This window comes from Aythya fuligula, chromosome 1, assembly GCF_009819795.1.
Source record: "Aythya fuligula isolate bAytFul2 chromosome 1, bAytFul2.pri, whole genome shotgun sequence".
NCBI lineage: Eukaryota > Metazoa > Chordata > Aves > Anseriformes > Anatidae > Aythya > Aythya fuligula.
Genome location: NC_045559.1, coordinates 45,836,435 through 45,859,015, shown reverse-complemented (window position 1 = coordinate 45,859,015; position 22,581 = coordinate 45,836,435). Strand labels below are relative to the sequence as shown.

General features: G+C 40.7%; 1 protein-coding gene across 2 annotated transcripts in view; it reads right to left on the bottom strand.

Moving 5' to 3' along the window:
• Nucleotides 1-22,581, bottom strand: part of ANKS1B (ankyrin repeat and sterile alpha motif domain containing 1B) — a 433,323-nt gene that overhangs the window by 74,066 nt on the left and 336,676 nt on the right. Inside the window, exon 1 of one of the 2 annotated variants that reach the window (XM_032196120.1) lies at nucleotides 15,264-15,288. The exons of the other annotated variant lie outside the window; for it this stretch is intronic. The gene's annotated coding sequence lies outside the window, so the exon portion shown is untranslated. Of the gene's footprint in view, nucleotides 1-15,263; nucleotides 15,289-22,581 lie in introns of those variants that run through there. 2 annotated transcript variants of the gene reach the window in all.

Genomic DNA, 22,581 nt, shown 5'->3' with positions numbered 1-22,581 from the left:
AAATTTTAAAAAATCCTATATATTGAAGACAATAGGAACCAGATACCATTGTATATTCTGAAAACTTTATCCTGCAATGGTTCCAAATATGTTCCTCTTTTGATGATTCACAGAAGAGTGCCGTTCTCATGTGTCCTTTTGACTCATGCTGAAGCCTAATTATTTATATATATATATATATTTATTGCTGGAACCATTTTGTCTCATCTGTTCTTTGTTTTCCTTTTATTTCTTTTAATCTTCTAAATTTATAGATATAGCTTTCTAACTTTTATTCTCTTTTAACTCTCTTGTGCTTTCACTCTTCTTTCTTTTCTGTGACTTTTCAGGAATCCAAACACTGTGAAAGTCATTTTGCCTCCTTTTATTTAATCTGCCCATTTCTTCCACTGAAATGAAAGCCAAGGGAGCAGGAATACTTTAGTTAAGATACTGCCCAAGCCTGCAGCTATTTACTTATGAACTGATTATATGAATGACTGTGTTAGAAGTCATTAGAAGTCTAAGGGAAAATGTCATGTAGGTTATAATATAAAAACTGGAAATAACAGCTGGTTTTCAAGCAGCAGTGTAATACACTATCCACAGCTGCAAATCCCTGTTAGCAGAGGTGTTGAGGCACCACTGAGATCAACTTTGCCATCTGCACTGCCCTGTTTTTGTCTGCCTATCAACCATGGCTTGTAGGCTAACCTTTCTCTCCATCACACATTGATAAACACCACTTAAATTCTGTTTAAATAAAGATGGATCTTGCTTTGGAAAACAAAACAAAACAAACAAACAAACAAACAAACAAATACACAAAAAAAGCACAACGAACCACCACTACCAAACCTGAATGATCATGGATACACATAATAATAGACTTTTGAAAAGTAAATCTGCAATGATAAGAAAATCAGCGTGAGAAATAATTCCTTAGAGGAGGTGAAAATGGGTTAAAAATGATCAATGTGGGGAAAAGGTCAATATTTGCTCTAAAAATAGCAGAACTATATATGTGATGTATTATTAAATTTCAAGTCTTTGTGAGGAGGAAAGTTGGGGCAAAAATTCAGGCAAGATAGATTTGAATAAATCTAAAACTATAACTACACTTAGTTATTCTACATGCAGTAACTTGGCTAATGCCAAAGAAAACTTTCTTCTCTTAAGTCACTGGCTCCCATCATCTGGAAAGAACAACTGTTCCTCTTTAACGAACGGCAGAAATCCTGTTCCCTGTATTCAAGCATAGTCTTCCAGGATCCACGAACTGCAGCAAGACCTGGTTAATACACCTCATGTAAGAGACAGGAGGTTTGAAGAACAGGGTGAAGGTGTTAGTCCAGCCAGGTAACACGTTCAGGTAACCTGACTGAAGAGATGCATCAAGATGATGAAAAACCCACCTGGACTGTATATGCTTCCCTCTCCCAAACACCAGCAAAACTGGAAAAAAAATGAACTGCAGTGACACCTTTGGCCACGGATGACAAAGCATCCAGCACCACCTAACCAGTCACTGTGCCAGAAGTGGAAGCAGGTGGTATTAGCATTTGCCCTGAAGGCAAATCAGACCATTCTGAATTTCCAGACTTGTGTGAGGAAGGTAGAGTGGCCTGCAGACCACCTGCCAGTCTTCTTGGAGGCAGAAGTGAGATGGCAGCCTGCCACTGGGACCGAGCCAACTTCTGCCCTGGTGACTGACAGGTTTGGTCTTGCTCCCTGGAGGAAAACGTATTGCTGCTGGAAAAGCAAGCCTGTCTGTGAAAGGCCAAAAAAAAAGTATGAATGGACAATTTAGGGAAATAACTTCTCCTTATAAATCCCCCCTCTTCATTAACACTTTTTTTTTTTTTTTTTTTTTGTTAAAATAACTCATTTTAAGTCTACTAAATAAATAATGTCAATTCTGATGCTTCACTAAATAACTGGACATTCTCAGTAATTAAGCAGCTTTTCTACACAGAGCAGAAGGAAATATTTTAATGTATTGACTATATTTTTCCATGGCACAGAGCACATAAAAATAGGCAATTTCAATAATCATTATTACTGCTACAGTATATATTAATATATTTTGTATAAATCATTGCCTCTACTATCAAGTCTGCTACTGCTTCTGCAAATAAAGCGATACCTTGTTACCTAGCAACTGAGCAAGTCGCTGCTACACTGCCAAAAAAAAAAAAAAAAGGGGGGAAAAAATGAAATATATGTATTTATATATCCCCTTGGTTTCACGTTGAGAGAACATCCATAAAGAACAAAGAATAATCCACTCAAAGGCCCTGAAATTCAATATTTAAATAAAATATTTGATCCTCTGCATTCCCTAAGTATCATCAGAAGCTGGGTCTAGATTAAACATGCATTACATATCAGTTCTTGCTATGCATTTCTTGGAATATTTTATTAATGCATATATATGTACACAGACATTACATATATAAGTCATGGCATACACTTAATGCTACATCGGAATTAGAATAGGAATAGCTATCACAGGGCTTTCTTTAAAGTCTGTTTGCTTATGCTAAATCAGTTCCTTTCCTGTTTAACATAGCAATGCACAGTATTACCTTTGACTGATGCAATGTCTCCTTTTAGGATTCTGTCATTTGTACAAATTTGTCCTTGTGTTTCATACAAAAAGAAAAGCACGCAACCATACGTACTACAAACCTCATCACTTCATTGCTTTATATTTCATGTCAGTTTCTGACAGATTGCCAACACTACCTTGGTCAAAAATGAAAAATGAGAGCTCAGGAGTCTTACTTGTGTGGATGAGCTACTTGTTCTGGGCAACATGCAGATTCTGCAGCAGCCCCGAACCCTCTGTGTGTGTCTGGCCCACGCTCTACCCTGAGCTGAAAAACGCAGAAGGATTCATGGCCACACAGTATGAAGACATACCCTTCACTACAACAAGGACTGCCAATAAGCCTGTGAAGCAGGGAGAATATGAAGCCATGAAAATTGCTGTCCTGAAGGCCCACAGTTTCATTAGAAGGTAACTTTTTGCATTCAATAAACTAAGTCATTACACTGCCTAAAAATCCAATGCAAAATACATCTGAAGACAATGCAGGATGGTTTTCCTAAATTTCACTTCAGAGGTAGGAGCCAATCACACATTATTACGGGTAATGAAAAATTACATCATTGTCGATCATTACATCAAATTACATTAAACACAAATAGTGATACCATGCAAAGCTTTGAATGCTGCTCCTGCTACCAGCTTATGTAGTAAAAGTGTTCCTGAAACATGTTGTTAATGTCCTCTTGAAACTTTTTAAAGTAACCTATCTCTTACAACACAAGGATATTGGCTTAGTTAATCATAAGACAAAACTATACACTACCTATATCATGCTGTCTTGAACATCTGCTGTTGCTGTAATCCTTGCTAATTCATATCAAGAATATACAGAAAATGATAATATGCTTGCACCCAGAGTCCTCATTTTGTGTTGCCCTTACCCTTATCTCCAAGTGCTAAATACTAGTTCAAAGTCTTCTACAACCTGGTTTTGCCCATTTTTGAACATTCTTACAGCCTTTTAATGAATATGGAACATATAGCAATGAGTGGGTTTCAGTAAAGAGCAAAATACATACGCATGGGTGAGGATGATTTATTGGTTAACGTGGCATTCAAAAGCTTCTTTCAATAAAAATTTTAGAAGTTAAGAAAACACTACAACCTATACATCCTACAAGGATAAAACAAACATCATACCCTACAGGCTTTGTATGATGAAGTCTGTGCATATTGTCTCTCTCTCTCTGGAACGCAGTCTTCAGTGACAGATGGCACAACCACTACCTACAGATGGCTCAAACGGGGCTCCATAGCTTTGATAAATACTGCAATCAACTCCTAGGATAGGTATGGTTCAGGCAGCAGAGCAAACACAGGGAATAAATCCCTCAAAAACTTCTTAACTGTAAAATAATCACACACATAGTATTATCCTAAACAGACAGATGAAAGTCCCGGGCTTTTACTGAGCTGACAGAAATTCAAGACTACTTAAAAAGAGGTCAATAGTTTAGGATGAAAGTGTTTGAAATTAGCCTCAATCAATTTCTTATCTACTTCATCCAGAAAATCATTTCCACTTTCATCATGGACCAAGCATTCCTGGTAAAAGTATTCTTGCTTTCCAGTAGGATTTGTTATACTTTGAAGGAGCAATCAAACCTATCACTGATAGAGTCTTGGTTTGGTTGGTAGAAAACATCCTTGCCTCAGACGGATGATTCACTACAGTGAGCGGAAATATTTGAATAACTACTACAAGAAAATCAAAATTCATGGACTGATACTGTGGCTATTTGTAGCAGACTAGCATAATCTTTTCTAACCGTCTATAGAAACCTGGAAATAAGAACAAATGGAGTGACCTTACCCAGGAGCATTTGCTTGAACAGACGTCTCAGAGACCCTGCTCTCTCACTTCCTACTGTTAAAAAGACAAGTAAGGCTTTGCAATGTCTTTTGTGGCAGTGCAGGACTAGTGATGAGCTCTGTTACTTGTCTTCAGCCACTCAAACTTTGTGCCATTTGGGTTAAAGTCTTCTACCAAATGCCATCTACCAGAATGTTCTCATCAACTAAGTGCTGTAGTGCTACAGGTGTGTATGCAGTACAAAACATACAAGCTCCAGAAACGTTTTGGATAATCAGTTAAAGAATAAGAATATTCCATTTCAAATTGATGTCACACAGGAAGGATGCTTTCTGACAAAACTAATTCACCCTTTGCCCTTACACACATACTCTCTGTTAAGAAGATGCATATAAATATACCTTCCAGATGCATTACAGAAGGTGGACTACACCTCCATTCAGAGTCCTTGGACTGTAAAGCAATCCAGATAAGTTCCCCAGCCCAAACCTTCAGCGTAATAGAAAACAATATCTTTGCAGAATGCTCACAATTAGAGCTCTGCAAATCTTGTTTCCCAAGAAGTAAAACAAACCCATTGCAGTATTAACAGGTAATATGACATTTCAGAGCAGCCTTACTAAAATCTAAACTAACATATGCCTACTGGATTCTTGTCTGTGGACGATAATACCAGAACTCAAATAAATATTGTAATCATTTTAAACCTTGATTACAGTCCAATTACTGGAATATCTAGAATCTCTCCTGCAGGCCTGAAGTTTCTATTCCCTTCTGCCATCACTACTTTTTCCAGAATTCAAACAGACAACAATAAAACTGCCTCTTTTCAACTACTTATGTCTGCAATTTAATGAGCTTTCTGTCCCTAGCTTCCAAGTTTCACTGCCTGAAAATGTACTGTCAAGTTAGAAGGGAGTCCACTTTGTCAGAGCTTCAAGAAGTAGAAAAGCCTGTACAAACATTTTATTATTTTATTTTGATGAACTACCTCAACTTTTATCGTTTTTCAGATTACAGAAAACCACAATCGACATTTTTCTTTTTGAGGAACTGCTGTGTAGAGAAGAGAGACAGAGATTGCTATGGTGTCAACGTAATTTCTGAATGCATCACACAATCTTTTGTTATATGTCAAAAGCATAAACAAAAACACTCCATGTGTCATAGTCTACAAAAGATATCAGGTTTTATAGCATAATAATGCATGACAGCTCTCTTAATACTCCTGATAATTCAGTAATTATGCAAATACCTCCATATTTGATTACACAGATTCACAAATGTCATTTAAGTTTGTGAGCCAAACTCAGACTGCTCTGTGTGTGAATGCAGCAACATGGAAACCTTTAGTGTGAACTTGGCTATGCCAGTTTTCATACTGCTGGACGAGATCCTCTGATCACTGCAGTAATGTGTGACAAAAAGTGATTTGAAGTCACTTTTTCATAGTTATGATCCCCTAATCCTCAGTTCGAGTCTGTAGGATGTGGAGATGCCTCAGGGCTGAGCTAAGCTTCGACCACCCACTCCCTCCCACAAGCATGGAGATCCAGACCATTGTCTCATCCTCTTCAGCAGGGTCCTATGCTGAGATGGGGAGAGCAGGAATGGGAGGAACAACATGAAGATGGATGGTGAGATCTGCCTTGGAGATCATCATCTGCAGGGATACTCTTCGCACACTCCAGTAAGGTAGCTCCACCTCTCCTTCACCCATGGAGAAGTGCAAAGGCACCATGGCAAAAGCTTAGGACTTTGTCTTTGGAAATGGTAGACATGTTTGCTTGCTAATACCACCTCTCCCAGAGAATCTGATTTGTATAGACTACTACATTCCTAATAAATGCAAGTACTGCTTCAAGAATGTTACTAGTTTTTAACTGGCTCCCTCACCCTCTTGGTTACGTCATCACTGTATTAGGATAAACATAACAGGGTTTTAACCAGAACTGGTTGTGGTGGCTGAAATAAGATACTCTAAAGAAAAGATTTTTATAAATGTGACACATCAGCCCCCTAGCAATAGGAGAAACAGCAGATATAGCTTCTGTATAATGCATGAACACAGGATTACTTCCATGAATCAACAGTTTTGCATTAAACTATAAAATCATCATCGTACACAGATAACTAAAAGCAAGGATTGTACCTCCAGAGCTATAATGAGATTATGAAGGTCAAATAACAATCCCATTACTTGTGTTACATAACTCAAAATAGGGTGCATGTCAATGCAAGAAAATGGAAAGGTGACTGCCCTTTTGTATATATCAACTACTTTGATTCAGATTGTTTCTTTTATAGTAATTCTGTTCTAATTACCTTTAGCAAAATATTTTTTCTTACATGAAGTTCTAATACCATACAGCAAGAAAGTCATTTTCTAAAAAAAAATCTGTGCTATGCTCTGCAGATAAAAAGGGGCTCTTATTTCACAAAATCCCAGTGCAGATTAAGCAGCCTCAGACACCAAAAAGCAGCAGGCTGGGGAATCTCTTCTCGGTCAAACAAGCCACTGCCCTCAGCTACTGTGGGCAGACTCCAACAAGGCATTAGCAAGTCATAGGGTACAACACATGCATGATGCTGCACGACATCAAGGGTCAGCAGAAAGGGTAGTTTTTCCTCACTTGTGAGAATAATTAGGAAAGTATTTCATTAGAAATACAGAAGCTTCACAATTTTCTGTCAACTACAGCAGTCTTTGGTATACACAATAACAAAGAAAATATCACCTAAATTCAGTCAAGTATTATTTAAATGGGAAAAAATGATTATTTAGGGGACTATGACTTGCTCTTTACTTTGTGCTTTAAATTGTCTTTATTTTTTAATGAACATTGCCAATAGTCTGATTGTAGAAGCATAGTCCTGAAGTACTATCCTTAAATATCAAGACCAAAGGATTTCAACAAAATTTTCAACCTAGGAAGGTCACTTGCTTGTAGATATAGTAGAACATGGCATATTTAATGAAAGATAGTTCAAAAGGGAAAATCAACAATCTACAGCCCAGCTTTCCAAATTAGGATTGCCTAAATTCAGTTTCCTGTTTCTACAAGCAGCATTTACAGAGATGAATATCAACTATAATAATGCTTTCTCTAAAGGCATCTCTCCCTTTGAAAATCACATATTGAATTATGAACTTTAGAGCCTAATTTTTAGGCAACAAAGATTAAAAACACTGGTCTCAAGCTTTCCTGTTCAACATTTCATCTTCTCAGAAGCTCTAGCCTATTAACTGGACAATGCAAATGAATCAAGAACTAAATACAATCACACCAAAAGAGGCATCTCTAGAAAGAATCTATAGGGTTTCTATCAGTGTTAGTGCTCCCATACTAGAGATAGCAATAGGGGGATGCTCACTATTTTCAGAGCAGCATTTCAGGAGCTTCCCAAACATTGATTTACTGCAATGGTAAATGAACCCACTCTTTTTAAAAATGTTATTGCTTGTCCTTCTTCCCAGTATTCAGGAGGATTACTCCTGACAAAGTACATGGGACACAGTCTTCAGCCTGCATACTCAACAAAATCAACAGCGCTATGACACTTTACACCAGCTGAGAACCTTGTTTGTAAACTTTGAGTGTAACCCTTTGGGGTAGATGATGCTTTCCTCTCCTGCCCTATGTACACTTGTACATATATATCATCACTGCACAACTACCACTTAGTCCCGGACAGCTCTGTAAAGAATAAAAATGGCTACAGCAAGCCTTAGAGAGGGAGCAGGAATGGGCACAGCAAACATTAGAGCTGGAATGGGTGTATTTAATTCAGGTCAACCCAAAATGGCATCCTTTGGCAGTTGGAGGGCGGTGGTGGTATGTAATGCTTGTGAAATGAACATGATGCGGACACCGCCACACAAGTACTGTGTTGTGACTGCGACTAATGCATGTGCAAAGTATTTGAAGGACAAGTGTGGAGCTGAGATGGTTGGCTGCAGACAACAGTTTAGAAGCACTCAAAAATAAAACACAACCAACAACCCAAAGATATTATCAGCAGAATCCAGGTGGAAAACCATAGTTGTCATATTTAGTACTCTTTCTATGCTTTCATTCTTAAAATGCAATGCTGCGGTATTCAGACAATATCAAAGATTTATTGCCATTTTGCATGGGAACGTAAAACTCATATGGACAGTCAAATAATTAAATTAATAAGCATTGGGTAAACCCCTATAAAATGTGAGCACCACATATTTTCAAACCTGTGAGTACCTGTTACACTTAGTATTTTAACTGTGAGGTTTAAAAAAAAAAAAGATAAGGTTTGGAAGTCTCTTTATAATGTGTCTTCTGTAGAGCCAATCTTTGCTTCAAGATACCTGAGCTGAGCATAACACAGATTAGGATTGAGACGTACTTGCAAAGATCTATGAAAAACCTTGTATCTTGTTTCTTGCTAGTGCTAAGAGCAGGAACGCTGAGTTTTTAAATAAAAATAACAACTTGCATTCAGTTTTGTAATGGCTTCAGTAAAAATACAAATGAGTCATGCAATACATCCCCTAGGTTTTGCTACAGAATTTTTCTGTGTGACAATTCACTCCAATACCCACTTACCTCGGTGGTGATTTATAAATATTAGTACAGAATGTTTTAGTTCTATGTATTTTTATCATATAATAATAATGCAGGTGTTTCACAAACCAATTGGGTATTCATTAATAATGAGTTTGCCAGGTGACTGCATGATTAACAAAGTAACACTTTTTCCAGATTTCAGTTATATCTGAAATCATACCTGATAAATAAAAGCATTACAAAGCATGACAATGGCATAACAGCTCTCTGATTATGGGATCTTCCAGTAGATACTTGGACAGTCTTCAGTTACCTTGAATTTTAAGTACATCAACAATTTGCAAACTGACAAATACCCAATATATTTATTTATGCAATAAGTGACATTATCTAAAACTTTATATAACAGTATGAAATTGCTATATTATTTCTACAATCACTTTTTATAAATCTATTTAAAGTTATAACTTTCGTACCAATTTCATTTGGGCAAGACGAAGCCTAAAAACAGTCAGATGAACATACATTATATCTGTAAAATGTGTATATTTATAGTTATTCCTTATATCCATGTACATTTTAGTATTACATAATAAATCTCGATGAACACTGGAACTGACTTCGCATTTTCTTATATTAGGAATAATTACATCCAACCATTTTTGTGGCTTACCAATTTACCAGTGGTTTTAGAGTCATTCACAATACTCAAAAATAAAAAGGTATTAAGTGTAATATGGTGTTCTTCACTGCACAGATACATGATGAAGAAATAAATGATTTTCAGTATAGCCTTGTACAAAAGCCATATATTCTCACTGAAATCTTTGCCAAAGCTTAACTTCAATGTATAAGGAACCTCATATGTGGTAAGGCATACATGCAAACACCTAGCAGCATTGAAGGTCTGACTCCACAATGCAGTCAAGACCAGTCAACTAAATGAAGATGTTCCATGATCATCCACAGTCAGACAAGCAGAAAAAGTATTTATCACCTTCAAATTTTACTACATTTAAATGTACTAAAAAACCTAAATGTGTATTCCCTGCTGCAGAGAAGCACTTTCTGGAAAAAGTACTTCAGAAATTAAACAATGGGCTAAAATCTGCTGTCAGAAAGGTAAAACTCCCTGCTGACTTCATTTGTTATTACTGCAGCTACCATTAAATTTACCCTTTTTACATTAGCAAAACTTAAAGTGTTCTAAACAACAATAAAACCTATTTAGATCTTTGCTGACTGCAGGAACCAGGGACAGAAAGAAGAACAAGCCTCATGCATATCAACTTGGATTTCCTACACCAAAAATCTGTAAGAACATAAGCAAAGAGGTACATCATATCTTAACATGTCCCAGTTCATGTTTTCATATGTTTCTAATAAGAGCAAACTCCACAAGTAAAAATCTAGGATAAAATTTCCTCCTCAAGCTTTTTAAGACCTTCTTTGCTCACCAGACACATATTTCTGGCATTTGTGGTAATCACATAGCATGTGTATTACACTTAGAAGAACCAGGATGGTTGTAATTACTTAGTTCTCAACTAGCTGAAACTGGTTTTCCCAAAGGAAAACCACGCATTTTGGTAGTTTAGCAAGGAATCACACAAGTCTTGAAAATGATTTAAATGTCTACATGGGGAAAAAATTCCAAATCTGAACCATCTATAACGTGAAAATGCTCCAGTATTGAACACCAATTTATAATATTGAACAAGAGCCATCAAGCAACAGACAAGCCAGAGACTTTAGAAGATCTTCAGAGCTACTGTCCTTGCTCATTACCTCTTTCCTGAATCTAGCTGCATTTCAGCCATTTGACTTTAACTTGATCTCAGTTCTCATATATTGGCATCTGAGTCCTACTGAAAAGGAGACAAAGACCCGGATATCATCATTTCACTGTAACACAGCAGCCTGAATGTTCCTGCAGTTTCTGTAGAGGTATCACAAAGACACAGTCCATTGTGAAAACCCACAGGAATGGGGCAGGCAAGGACTATGAAGACATTGGTTGACTTTAAGAATGACGTTGCAGAGATTCTCCTCAGTCAACTGAGGAGCGATTAGAAATAATCCATTACTAGGAGGCTGATGGTGGTAACTAAGGAATGGAGTTAGAGGTGGTCCTGGTTTTTCCCTTTGTGCTTAGAATACTTCCAATTCTGACAATAAGAACAGCTTCCATTCGCTGGTCCATGAGGTCTGAGAGAACTTCTCATCTCAGAATCACTGTTCTTTTTCCAAGAAAGAGAGGCTGGCTCTCAAACAATTTACATTTGGTTAATGATTGGTTAACACTAGCATCATCATTCCCTTACGCGAGGCACAATGATTGTTATCTGCAGCTAACATGAATTTGGGCACACATACCCACTGCAATATTGCAAGACACTTTAGAGAAACTCGTGGGGGGTGATGAATGTCAATGAGATTCTTTCCTTTCTTTTACGCTATGCTCAAGCTGATGAGAATGAATCAAACACAAATTATTACATATATCTCCTTTTGAAATAATAAAAAAAAAAGTCTTTGGAGAGGAAAAAATATTTCCTAGTTGCAGGACCTTCAGAAAAATGCATTGCTCCAGAGTACATAAACGGAATGGCAGGAAAACAAGCAAACAAACAAACAACAAACAAACAAACAAACAAACAAACCAGGTATCTCCTCATCTTCTCCCAGAGAAATATCTGACCCTATGCAAAAGCAACATGACCACTGAAATTCCCCCAGCAACTCTGCATCATCTCTACATGTAATCCGTAAACCAAAATGACCTCTGAGAGGTCAAGGTTCAAATAAAGAAGCAGATGCGTAGTTTATAGAAAGAAACTGTTGAGAATAAGGTATGTGAAGATTTTGAATATACGAAGATTTTTGAATCTCAGTGCTCACGGTACTTGTTAACATGCTCAAACGCTACAGAGATTATCACATTTCCTAGCTTCTCTCCTCAAAGGAAAAAAATATACTGAAAGTCTACGGATAGAGACTGCAGTCAGACTATGACAGAAATGTTTTTCCTAGCTTGATTACCTTGTCAAAGACAGGTTTATCTAGATCATGACCCTTTCATACTAGGAACCAAGACTACTGTCTTGGAGACGAGCTGGCATAGTTGGCACATGGACTAAAAGATCAAACACAAGCAGCCCTCTGCTATTGCCTGCACAAAAAGAAAAAAATACATTGGATTGTAAAGAGTGCCAGGCTGGAACAATTTTCTGAAGGTGTTATTCTCTAGAATTTGACTGTGATTTCTTAAAAATAAGCCTGTAGCTCATATAACTGTGAAAATAACATTGAAAATGTGAACTAGCATAAACCAACATTTTCCCAAATGTGCAAACAATTGCAAATCATACCTCTCTGCATAAAAAAATTGGCCAGTTCATCAAGACCATTGCTGATTTGGTAGACTAATGTAAATTTTCAACATTTAACAAGCAAAGCATTGTGATAATAGGATTGCCAAGGAAAAGGTCCAGTCCTATGAATGTAACATTGTCTTGCTTAGCATCTGGCAAACAAATACAGACTGGACCCAGAATTATACCATTCACTCATTTCTGTTTTAACTTCCAGTCTGCATGCAGAGTAAAAACTCAGGACCAAGGGCCAAGAGATCTTAAATCCAATGCTTGGCAGTTTCTCAGTCTACTCAATGCAAGGTGGAAGTCTCCTATTATTCATTATGCCCATCACTAACACTTACTGAATAAATACAAAGATCCTTACCAAAACATCAGACGTCCATTCTACAAGAAAACAAAATCTGTATCCTCCCAATTATTGGAAATAAATTAAAATAAGCATTGCCAACATGGAATTCTCACCTTTACAATATATCTTATTCTCAAAGCGCAAGGCAAATAATGTCTGACCTGGGTCACGGCTCCTTCTTCACGTTCCTCAGTAGTGAAACTCTTACCCAGAGTCAATCTGCCTTAGTTTCTACTAAGTTTGCTGCAGTTTTCAACAGACAGTATCTTCATTGACAGCTCTGTTCCTAATTTTCCCATCTTCTAACCTCCCTTTTCAACTCCATGTGCCCAATTCCACATAGATATGTCATTTCCCCCTCTGCAGAAAAACGTGCTAAATGAAAAAGCATCAAGCCCTTAGCTTTGTAAATTTATTTCAGGGTACTGCATTTAAATGCCTTCTAAATAGAATGAATAGGCATAGTGTATTTTAATTTGCCTTCTTACTAGATACATTTCTCTCTACCCACCTCTCACATCTCCTTTCTCTGAAGAATAAAATAAAGAAGTTCACCTTTACTACAAAAAGCAGAGTTTACTTTGAATACATCAGCGAATTCTTGCAATTTTAACCTGCCAATCACTTGCACAAATCCTTGAAATAGAACTTCTCAGGTGTGCAAGGTCAGAAGGGTCTCTGAGTGACCACATGAGCGCAGCTGCTATTACTTATATACACATACTAATAAAAGAACAGAGCTTTTAGCGAATAAGTCTTGCTAGACCAAAATTCATCAGTTAAAATCCCTTACGCTCCATGCTTTTCATTGTATTATGGAGATTTTTAGGATGCTATCAGAACGGAGTTTTAGCCCATCACAGTAATTACCACTCTGCAGGATCAAGGTTTCCTACCTGGCAAAAAAGTATCAACTTTACAGGAATACTTATAACGTGTATTCGTACTTATTGATGATAAAGCCCCTATTATCATGCAATTGGATCTTATTCCATTGACTTTTTTTTTTTTTTTTATTTATTTTTTAAGCAGGTTATTGTATTTTACATTTTGGCATATACAAAACATGACAGCTTGATTCTTAATGCGTATTTAAACAAGTTACTATCTGTCACATCGGGGTCTGCTTCATCACTACTCTGTGGCTCACTAGGAGAAGAAGTTAAGATGCTCTCTAAGGAATCGTTACGATACACCACGCCAGTGATCCCGCCGCAGACGGACACCGGAGTTTTCCTCATTACCGCCGGTGCTGCCGAGGACGGCCTGGAGCACACCTTGATTTCGCGCATGTGGGCAAACACCGCCACTGATCCCAGCGAGAGCGGGAGGCATTTTGCAAGGCACATGGCAACACGCCTTAGCCCACATGTTAAAAAGCCTGTCGAAAAGCCTTCCTGCACGTGTGCGGTAAATTGCGTGCCAAAGGAAACTGTCAGGTACCGCTTCTGCCTCCCCTAATACCGGCGGCGCCTTCTCGCCATACGGTCCAACAACTGTCCGCAAAGATGCGCTGCTCCAACGCGAGCCTCCCGAGACACCACCGCGCGCACCACGACCCCGCACGCTTCTGCTTCGCATCCCCCCTTATTCCCCTTTTATTTTTATTTTTTGGTGGCCGTCCGCAGCGCTCCGCTCCGGCCCCTCAGCCAGCACACAGGACCGGCCGCGGTGCCGTGAAGCCGCCACCTCGCCCGGGACAAGTTTCGGACGGCGGGGCGCGGGCGAGTTGCAGAGCCCCGGAGCCCCGGGCGGTCCCGACGCGCCCCCCTGCCTCCTTCACCGCCCTTCCCGAACCCCTCTCGCCGCCCTCCGGCTCCCCCCCGCCGCCCACCGGCGCTGAGTGCGTCTCGGGAGGAGGGAGCCCACCGGGGCTGCCTCCATCCCCGGCCCCGAGCACCGGCGGGAGGCCGAAACTCCGCCGGCCCCGCCGCCCGCCCCGGGAGCGCGGAGCCCCGCAGCGCCGCCGGCCGGGAGCAGCCACCGCCGCCGCCCGCCCCGGCGCCGGCGGAGGGTGCACCGGCGAGGCCGGGGCTGACATAATCCTGCGAAACCGGCAGCCGCAGCCTCCCGCCCCCACACCCGGGGGTCCGCTGCCGGCGCTCCGCCGCCCCCCGGGGAGGGGGGGAAGGCGCCGCGTCCCCGTCCCCGTCCCTCCGGGCCGCACGGCGGGGCGGGGGCGGCGCCCGGTGGCCCCGTGGCCGCCCCCCCCCCGTGTGCGCGCCCGGGGCTCGCCCGGCCCTCCCCTGCCCCCCGGTCTCACCTAGGAACGGCGGCGGCGGCGGCGGGGCTGAGCTGCCGAGCCCGGCGGGGGCGGGGATGGATGGAGGGAGGGAGGGGAGAGAGGGGCTTGGGGGGGGGCCCGGCTTGTGCTCGCAGCCGCTACCCCTCGGCGCTCAGCATCCTCCACGCGCCCCGCGGTGAGTCAGGCAGGGAGAGCGCCGCGGAGCCGCGCACACCGGAGCCCCCGCCGCCCTCCCCGTCCAGCAGCAGCCGCCGCCGCCGCGCGCGCCCCCGCCGCTCCCCCCCCACCCCCCATCCCAACCTTGCGCGGGCGCGGGGGCGGGGGCGCGCGCGCGCTCACCGCGGCTCGGTGCGGTCCCGGCGCCGCGCGGGGCTGCGGCGGGCGGGGAGCTGCCGCGGCGCCTCCCCCCGGCCCCCGCCGTTACTATGGATATGCGGGGCCGGCGGATCCTCCGCGCCCACCCGCGCGGGCGGACCCGGAGCTTGCCCCCCCCCTCCCTTCATCCCCCCGGGGGCCAGGGGAGCCGCCGCGGAGCTCCGTCCCCGCCGCCGGCCCGCGGGCACCTCCCGCTGCTCCCCCGGCAAAACGCATTTTTTTTTTTTTTTTTTTTTTTAACACCAGCTTCTAAATAAATCTTAGCAGGGCTGGGATTCGTGCGGTAATAGGAACAAATAAGCATCCCACAGGATTGTTTACTTGAGTAAGTGCATCCCATTAAGCAGCCGCCGCGCTGCCTAATAAAGGGCACGGAGCGCAGAAGAGAACGCCCCTCCAATTTAACTTCGGGAAATGTCAGAGGACGGAGCCGCACTTTCGGTCCCCCATGGTGGCTCTTATCTCTCACTCTGCTTCCCCGAGGAAGCGAGACACTTGGTGGCTGAGCACATTATCAAGCAAGTTCAGCCCGTTGGGGCCAGATGAAACGTTTTGCCAAGTCAAAAAATTTGACTCCGTCCTGGAAGGCAAAGTGATCCGGTGGCTATGGTTCCTAAGGCAGGTGGCATCACCCTGGCCCGCTCCCAGCAGAGCTATTGGAGCCGCCAGCAGGTGAGATGACCCCCCTGGCTTTGGAGCCACCAAGCCTCAAGGAGAGATAGCTATGCCATCGCCTGTGAAATACAAAGCTTAATTAGAAAGTCAGAGAAAAATTAAGAGTGTCACTGTCTGGGCACAGCTGTACGCAGCAAAGTCACTGTGCTGAAATGTACAGTGCAAGAGGAAGCAAGCCACCAACCGATGTGGAAGCTGCTGGCCTGGTATGCTGCCAAGGCATGCTTTTGAAGCGCACATGCAGGGCAAGTCCACTGTCTACATTTCTCCAAGACATCACATTGACTGAATGTCGCAACATAATCCACTCACCCTTTCATTCTGCATGCCCAACTGCATGCGTTTATACAAAACTTCAAGCATGGGTAGCTTTGTGCTCCAAAGTAACTTTCTCTGGGGCTCTTTCCTGTGTTTGTCCCTCAGAGCTTTCATTAGGTCTTAAACCACCACTAGGCTGAAATTGTCAAAAGCAAAGCTTTCAAGAAGTAAACGATCACACTCATAAATGGCTCACTTTGTTATAAACAGAATTGGTCTTTCAGCCCAGCCTTGCTCTCTCAACAAAAAGCCCCTTGGAGGTGGGCATGTAGCCACCCAGTTCACCAGCTCATAGCAGGGCAGCTGGGCTTGCTCAGGTGTAGTGTGGAACTGACATCGAACACGGCACTATGTCTGTGAGCAAAGACAGCAGAGTAGGTTTTTCTACGAAACACTAATAGCAACTGTTGATTATTTAAGAGTTGAAAGGTTTGCTTAAAGCAGTAACGCAAGCTTCGATATCGTAACTGAGTTTAGTTAACCAGCCCTGACAAATTAATGTTGGGGAACCTTCAGCATTAACTCAAAAGCGCATCGCAGGAAGAGGTTTGGAAAGTTATTTTGATTTTAACTGGAGACTCTGCTTTTTCTCACAGCTTGTTTTTCAATAAAACCTTATAGATGCAGTCTGGTGTTTATGTAGATTTGATATAGTCCATACGGAGACAGACTGAACAGAATACAAAAGTTTAGTTTCATCCCGAATCAGGAGAAAACATAAACATTTTGAAATGTTTCATGAGTAGAATTCCAATGATTTAGACCGTAGGTATGAAAATGACCATTTCTAAACTTTTTTTTTCCCATTGTTTAAAAACATGTTAATGCAGGATAAAGTACTACATCTAAATGGCTTCATTTTTTTGTTCTGACATCAAGGCGGACATTAAAGCAGACAGCTTGGCAGTATTTCCTTAAAATGTTTAATGATGGTTACAAGTTTGTCTAAATTTTTCTGATACCTTGGAACCATGTCTCTAGCTCTCCAGCTAAGAAGGCTTCCTGCACAGTTCCAGCTCTCTTTGTCCTGGATTGTGTGATCTGCGTTTGTAAATTGAAATCAGATTTTCGCTATAGATGGGATGTGATCCATTAACAGCTTTCTGAATTAGGAGCAATACCTTAATGGAATCTAAGCCAGAGAAGGAACAAGTTAAGGATGTCAGCGTGAGCCTGATGTGATGATGGCAGAGCGTGGTAGCCATTTTCTATACCTGCCATAAACTTCATTACCTCCATTGATTGTAACATATTGCAGACTACAGCAGCTCTGCATGAAGAAAGTAAGTGTGTAACAACCAGCAAATCCTAGGAAAGGATGAAGGTTTCTGGCAAGATGGTGATTTAAAGGGCATTTTTAGAAATATACAAGTTTGGTGAGGAGGCAAACATGAACCCAGATTGTTGGACTATGTTGAGAAGAAAGATCTGCATAATTTCAGCATGAGGTACATCTCCCATTTTGCCACTCTCACCTTCATGGTGCCTGGATTCCTTTTGAATTGACAGCTCTTTCTCTGAGGTCTGTCTGCCTGTAGCTGAGTAGGTGTCATGGCTGTGTCAGCGCTTAGTGAGACATATCTGCACCTGCATGCTGCCACCAGCCAAAGGCAGACATACCTCATGCTCTCACCCTGCTCTTGTTTTGGAATCAAAGAGAAGTTTGGCTACCATGGATGCTGACAGGTCCAAATAAGTGAAGATAAAAATAAATGAAGTACTGGACCATTTACCTCTGTTATGTCAGGAAAGTATGGTAGGATACTTCACAGTCTGTTCTGTCAGAGATCTGTTACTATACAGAGAAAAATGTTGCCTCCCTCATGGCCATGAACAGGCCATTTCTTTGGTTAACCTTCTTGGGGATGTTACAGGTTGGGCAGAAATGGGAGTGAGAGGCTGCAGTTTTGGCTTGAGGGCTACTTGGGCCACTGCGTGTTTCAAGTGTGGTGAATGTCTTTTCCTAAAGGCAGATTAATAATTTATTTTAGTACCGTGGATCTCGGTAGAAGGGATCAGTTTAAAGAATTTTAGCAAATACTTTTCAAAGCTCCAAAATCCTAGATATGTATGTCAAGGCCAAACTCTGTGATAGTGTGGTTGGATCTGATCAGATCAGAAAAACATTTTTCTTTTCTTATGAATTCACTGTGCTTTTCATTGAAATGATCAGCAACGTATGCTGATGTGCTGATCGTGGTCATGAAAGCTTGTTTCAACACTTTGTTTATGCTCTTTGTAGATTACTATGAGGAGCTGCTCTGGTGGCCGTGATTTTTCCTGTAGGCAGGAAAGCTAGGCAGCTTGCTTTCTCTTTTACAGCACTGGGACAATCCTGTCAGATTAGTTGTTCTTTTTTATGAATGGCTTCAGAATTATTTCACTGCAAACTTCCTCTGCAGTGGGCAATTTGTGGGCCTGGTTCTCTTAGCTGTTGTGATGCTGCAGGGAAACTCATAGGTCTGAAAAGATGGAGAAAGGTGGATACCATGTTATCCTTCTAACCTGGCAGCATTTTAGGATAAGCAGCAGTGACTTTACCAGAGTGTATTAAAAAAAAAAAAAAAAAAAAAAAAAAAGTATTCAGGAATCCTAAAATGACTAGGGCTAGTTGTTAACTAGCCTCATGGGAGAAGCCTATCATTATGACATTTGTATAAATCAAAAAATATCTGACCAGCAGGGTAGCAATCTGAGGAAGTCTCCACTCCTGGCTAAAATTAGATCTGCTTTCCTATGCTTGTTTTTCTAGCTATATGCACCTTAAAATCATTATGGAAACCACTTGTAGGCAAAAACATCGATGACCATGGACTCTAGACCCAAGTATGGGTCTATGTGAAAGTAATGGAAACACCTAATACAAATGCAATGTCAGAAGTTGGAGAGTTAGGGTCATCAGATTATATTAGATTATTTTTGGAGAAGGATCATTATTCATCTATAGCAAAAAAGACCACATTAAAGAAAGAAAACAGTTATCACATCCACAGAGTTTTTCACATCCCTTATTTCCCAGTCTCAAGCCAATACTATCACCACACTCCAATGAAGAAGTAAAAAGAGACTTAGATTTGCAGCAAAATGGCCTCTAGCAGTTACTTTTCCTACTGACAAACAATGTTACACATATATTCAGGGAAAATATCTGTTAGAACAAAGTGATGAAATTTGTTTGCTACTTAAAATTCATTGTTAAAAAACATCTAGTTAAATTCATACTGAAAATTTTTAGTCATAGAAAATTATTATCCTCTAGTAATAAAGTTTATTCTGTGAAATTAAGTCAAAGCAGCTTCTTTTTAGCAAAAATTAACAGTATTATATTCTGATTGTTCAAATAATTTCTTCTAATAAAGTTTGTGCTATTTTTTTTCTAAAATGTTCTGCCTTATAACTTGACTCTTTGCTAGAGATAAGTATTTGCTAATTTAAACTGCTTTAGTGATACAAGATAAAATTAATTCTTGTAGGGAAAAAATCTTCAATAAAAGCAAGATAAAATTATTTTAAAGTTTGTAAGAGAACTGTTTTTATATTCCTTTCTCAGATTCACATTAATTGATTTCGAATTCCCTGAACAGGGACCAAACAGATTGTCTCCATAACATACGTTACTGTAAGTACACATGAGCATAATAATATTCAGATATTGAAGTAAATACTTGCATAGGTATGTTTACTAAGCAAGAAAATCATATTGTGAAACCAGTAGATAAAAAAATATCATTGGAAAATTTTAGTAGCAAATTATACTTTCAAAATAAGATGCCAATAGACCCTGTACCTAAAGTTGAGTATCAAGTTGAGAAAGAAAGCAGAGGAGAGGGATTTCTACAAACAAGAGTTGCAAAAGTCTGTTATTGGACTTACGTACCACACATGGTCCTTAAAGAAAATTAAACTTGCAAGAAAGACCGCACTTGGAAAAACATATGTACCTAATTCTTATGGTATATAAGTTGACAGAGACTGTAACTTCTAATAGTACTGTAATAGATCAGGGCAAAAGGATCTAACTGAAAAAGAGATGAAAAAGCTGTACTAGCTTGGGTAGGAAGCAAGGACTTAAGTTTAAAGTGAGGAAGAGTAAGGAAGTTGTCATCTTTTGAACACAAAGACAACTCACAGAATGCTGTTTTAAGCAGGAAAGTCTCCTGGGGAAATTATTGCCAGTCCTGCAAGCTGGTTTTATTTTCAGCTCTGGGTCAGCACTCAGCGGATGGGATCTTGCTGTATAGGACAAACCCTTCTGATTGCTTTCCCTGAGGAGAAAAGTTAAGAACTAGAAAGAAATCTAGCTATTATACTAATAACAGAATTGTCTTTATATATTTCGTTTACTTCCAGTCTCATAATTAGAAGCTTAAGATCCTATCTTTCAGAATAAATCTTCATTTTGATTTTTTTTTTCTTAAACTTGTACAGAGTTGAAGAGAAGTCCATAGAAGTTGATAAATTTGGCCTATACAGCCTATTTGGAAATAGCAATCCAAAGACGTGTGGACTTGGAGTTACTGCAGGATCCATACTCAAAGAGATAACTGGGGCTATCTTCTGAAACTGCTGGAAGCTCTGCAGGAGCTCATGCTGCAGGCTGCTGGGGTTTTGGAAGGAATTTCACCGACAAACAGATTACATTTCTTTTAACCAGCATCAGTCAAAGACATCTAAGATCTGAATAAGACTTGAATGCATGAATGGAGATAACTCGTTCAGACAGGTTGACACATCTGGTTCTCATCGTCTGAGAACTACTTAGTACCTGAGTGCCAAAGGAAGGAATAAATACAAACCACTTTAACCTTGACACCTTTAGATAAGATGTCACGAAATGAGCTGAGCAATTCCTGGGGATGATGGTGGTTATACAGTCACAGAATCATAAAGGTTGGAAAAGACCTCCCAGGTCATCTGGTCCAACTGTCCCCCAATCACCGATGTTACTCACTAAACTATGTCCCTAAGCACCAGGTCCAACCTTTTCTTAAACACCCCCAGGGTCGATGACCTGGGAAACCTGTTCCAATGCCTAACCACTCTTTCTGAGAAGAAAAGTCTCCTAACTTCCAACCTAAACCTCCCCTGGCACAACTTGAGGCCATTCCCTCTTGTCCACATGCTAGTTATTTGGGAGAAGAGACCGATCCCCAGCTTCCCACAACTTCCTTTCAGGTAGTTGTAGAGGGCAATAAGGTCTCCCCTGAGCCTCCTCTTTTCCATACTAAACAATCCCAGTTCCCTTGGCCTCTCCCCACAGGATTTGTGTTCCAGAGCCTTCACCAGCTTCATAGCCCTTCTCTGGACATGCTCCAGGGCCTTGATGTCCTTCTTGTAGTGAGGGGCCCAAAACTGAACACAGTACTCGAGATACAGCCTCACCAGAGAAGAGTACAGGGGGCGATCACCTCTGTGGTCCTGCTGGCTATACTGTTTCTGATACAAGCCAGGATGCTGTTGGCCTTCTTGGCCATCTGGGCACACTGCTGGCTCATGTTCAGTCAAGCATTAACCAACACTCCTGATCCTTTTCCTCTGCACAGCTTTCCAGCCACTCAGCCCCAAGCCTGTAACATGAAATATTTGTAAAGACAGTTTATCTGTAAGCAGAAGACAGCACAAGGGAGTTCTTGAGACAATACAAGTTTTAGGCCTTTCCATTTTGCTTATTTCACTAAACCAATACAAAAATCAGGAGACCGCAACCCAAATTGATACAAAAATAATTTCTAAAGGTAACTTTTTTTAGGTTTCTACAAATAGTTTTCTGAAAGAAAATATAGTTTTCTGAAAGAAACTATTTGTAAATTGCTCATATACAATCTAGATTGAAGCCTCTTTAATGTTTCTGTACAGAATATCCATATGTCTATAAAGTATAATCTGATTTATGGTAGGTAAATGATTCTAGAAATCATTAAAAGAAACAGAAGTTTTGGAAAAGTACATAGAACCATTTTATTCCTGTGACCATGATGGTTTTTCTAAGTTTGACTAACTAAAAAAGAAAACAAAGATGAATGAATGGATATAATTTAATGAATGATCAGAAGGCAAAGCAATGAAATAGAGTTAAAATCTTGACAAAATTCATAAACTGGAATATTACCTCAGGACTGTAGAATAGAATCTTTGCCTCCTTATTATCAGATAATAATCCAAACAGGGAACCATGAATGAATGTACATGAATGTTTGTGTGTATGTTTTCTGGAGGAGAACAGAAGCAGTTATATGGTCTTGAACAGAAGTAAGGAGACACGTGGTTTATCAGCTTGACTATCTTTGTG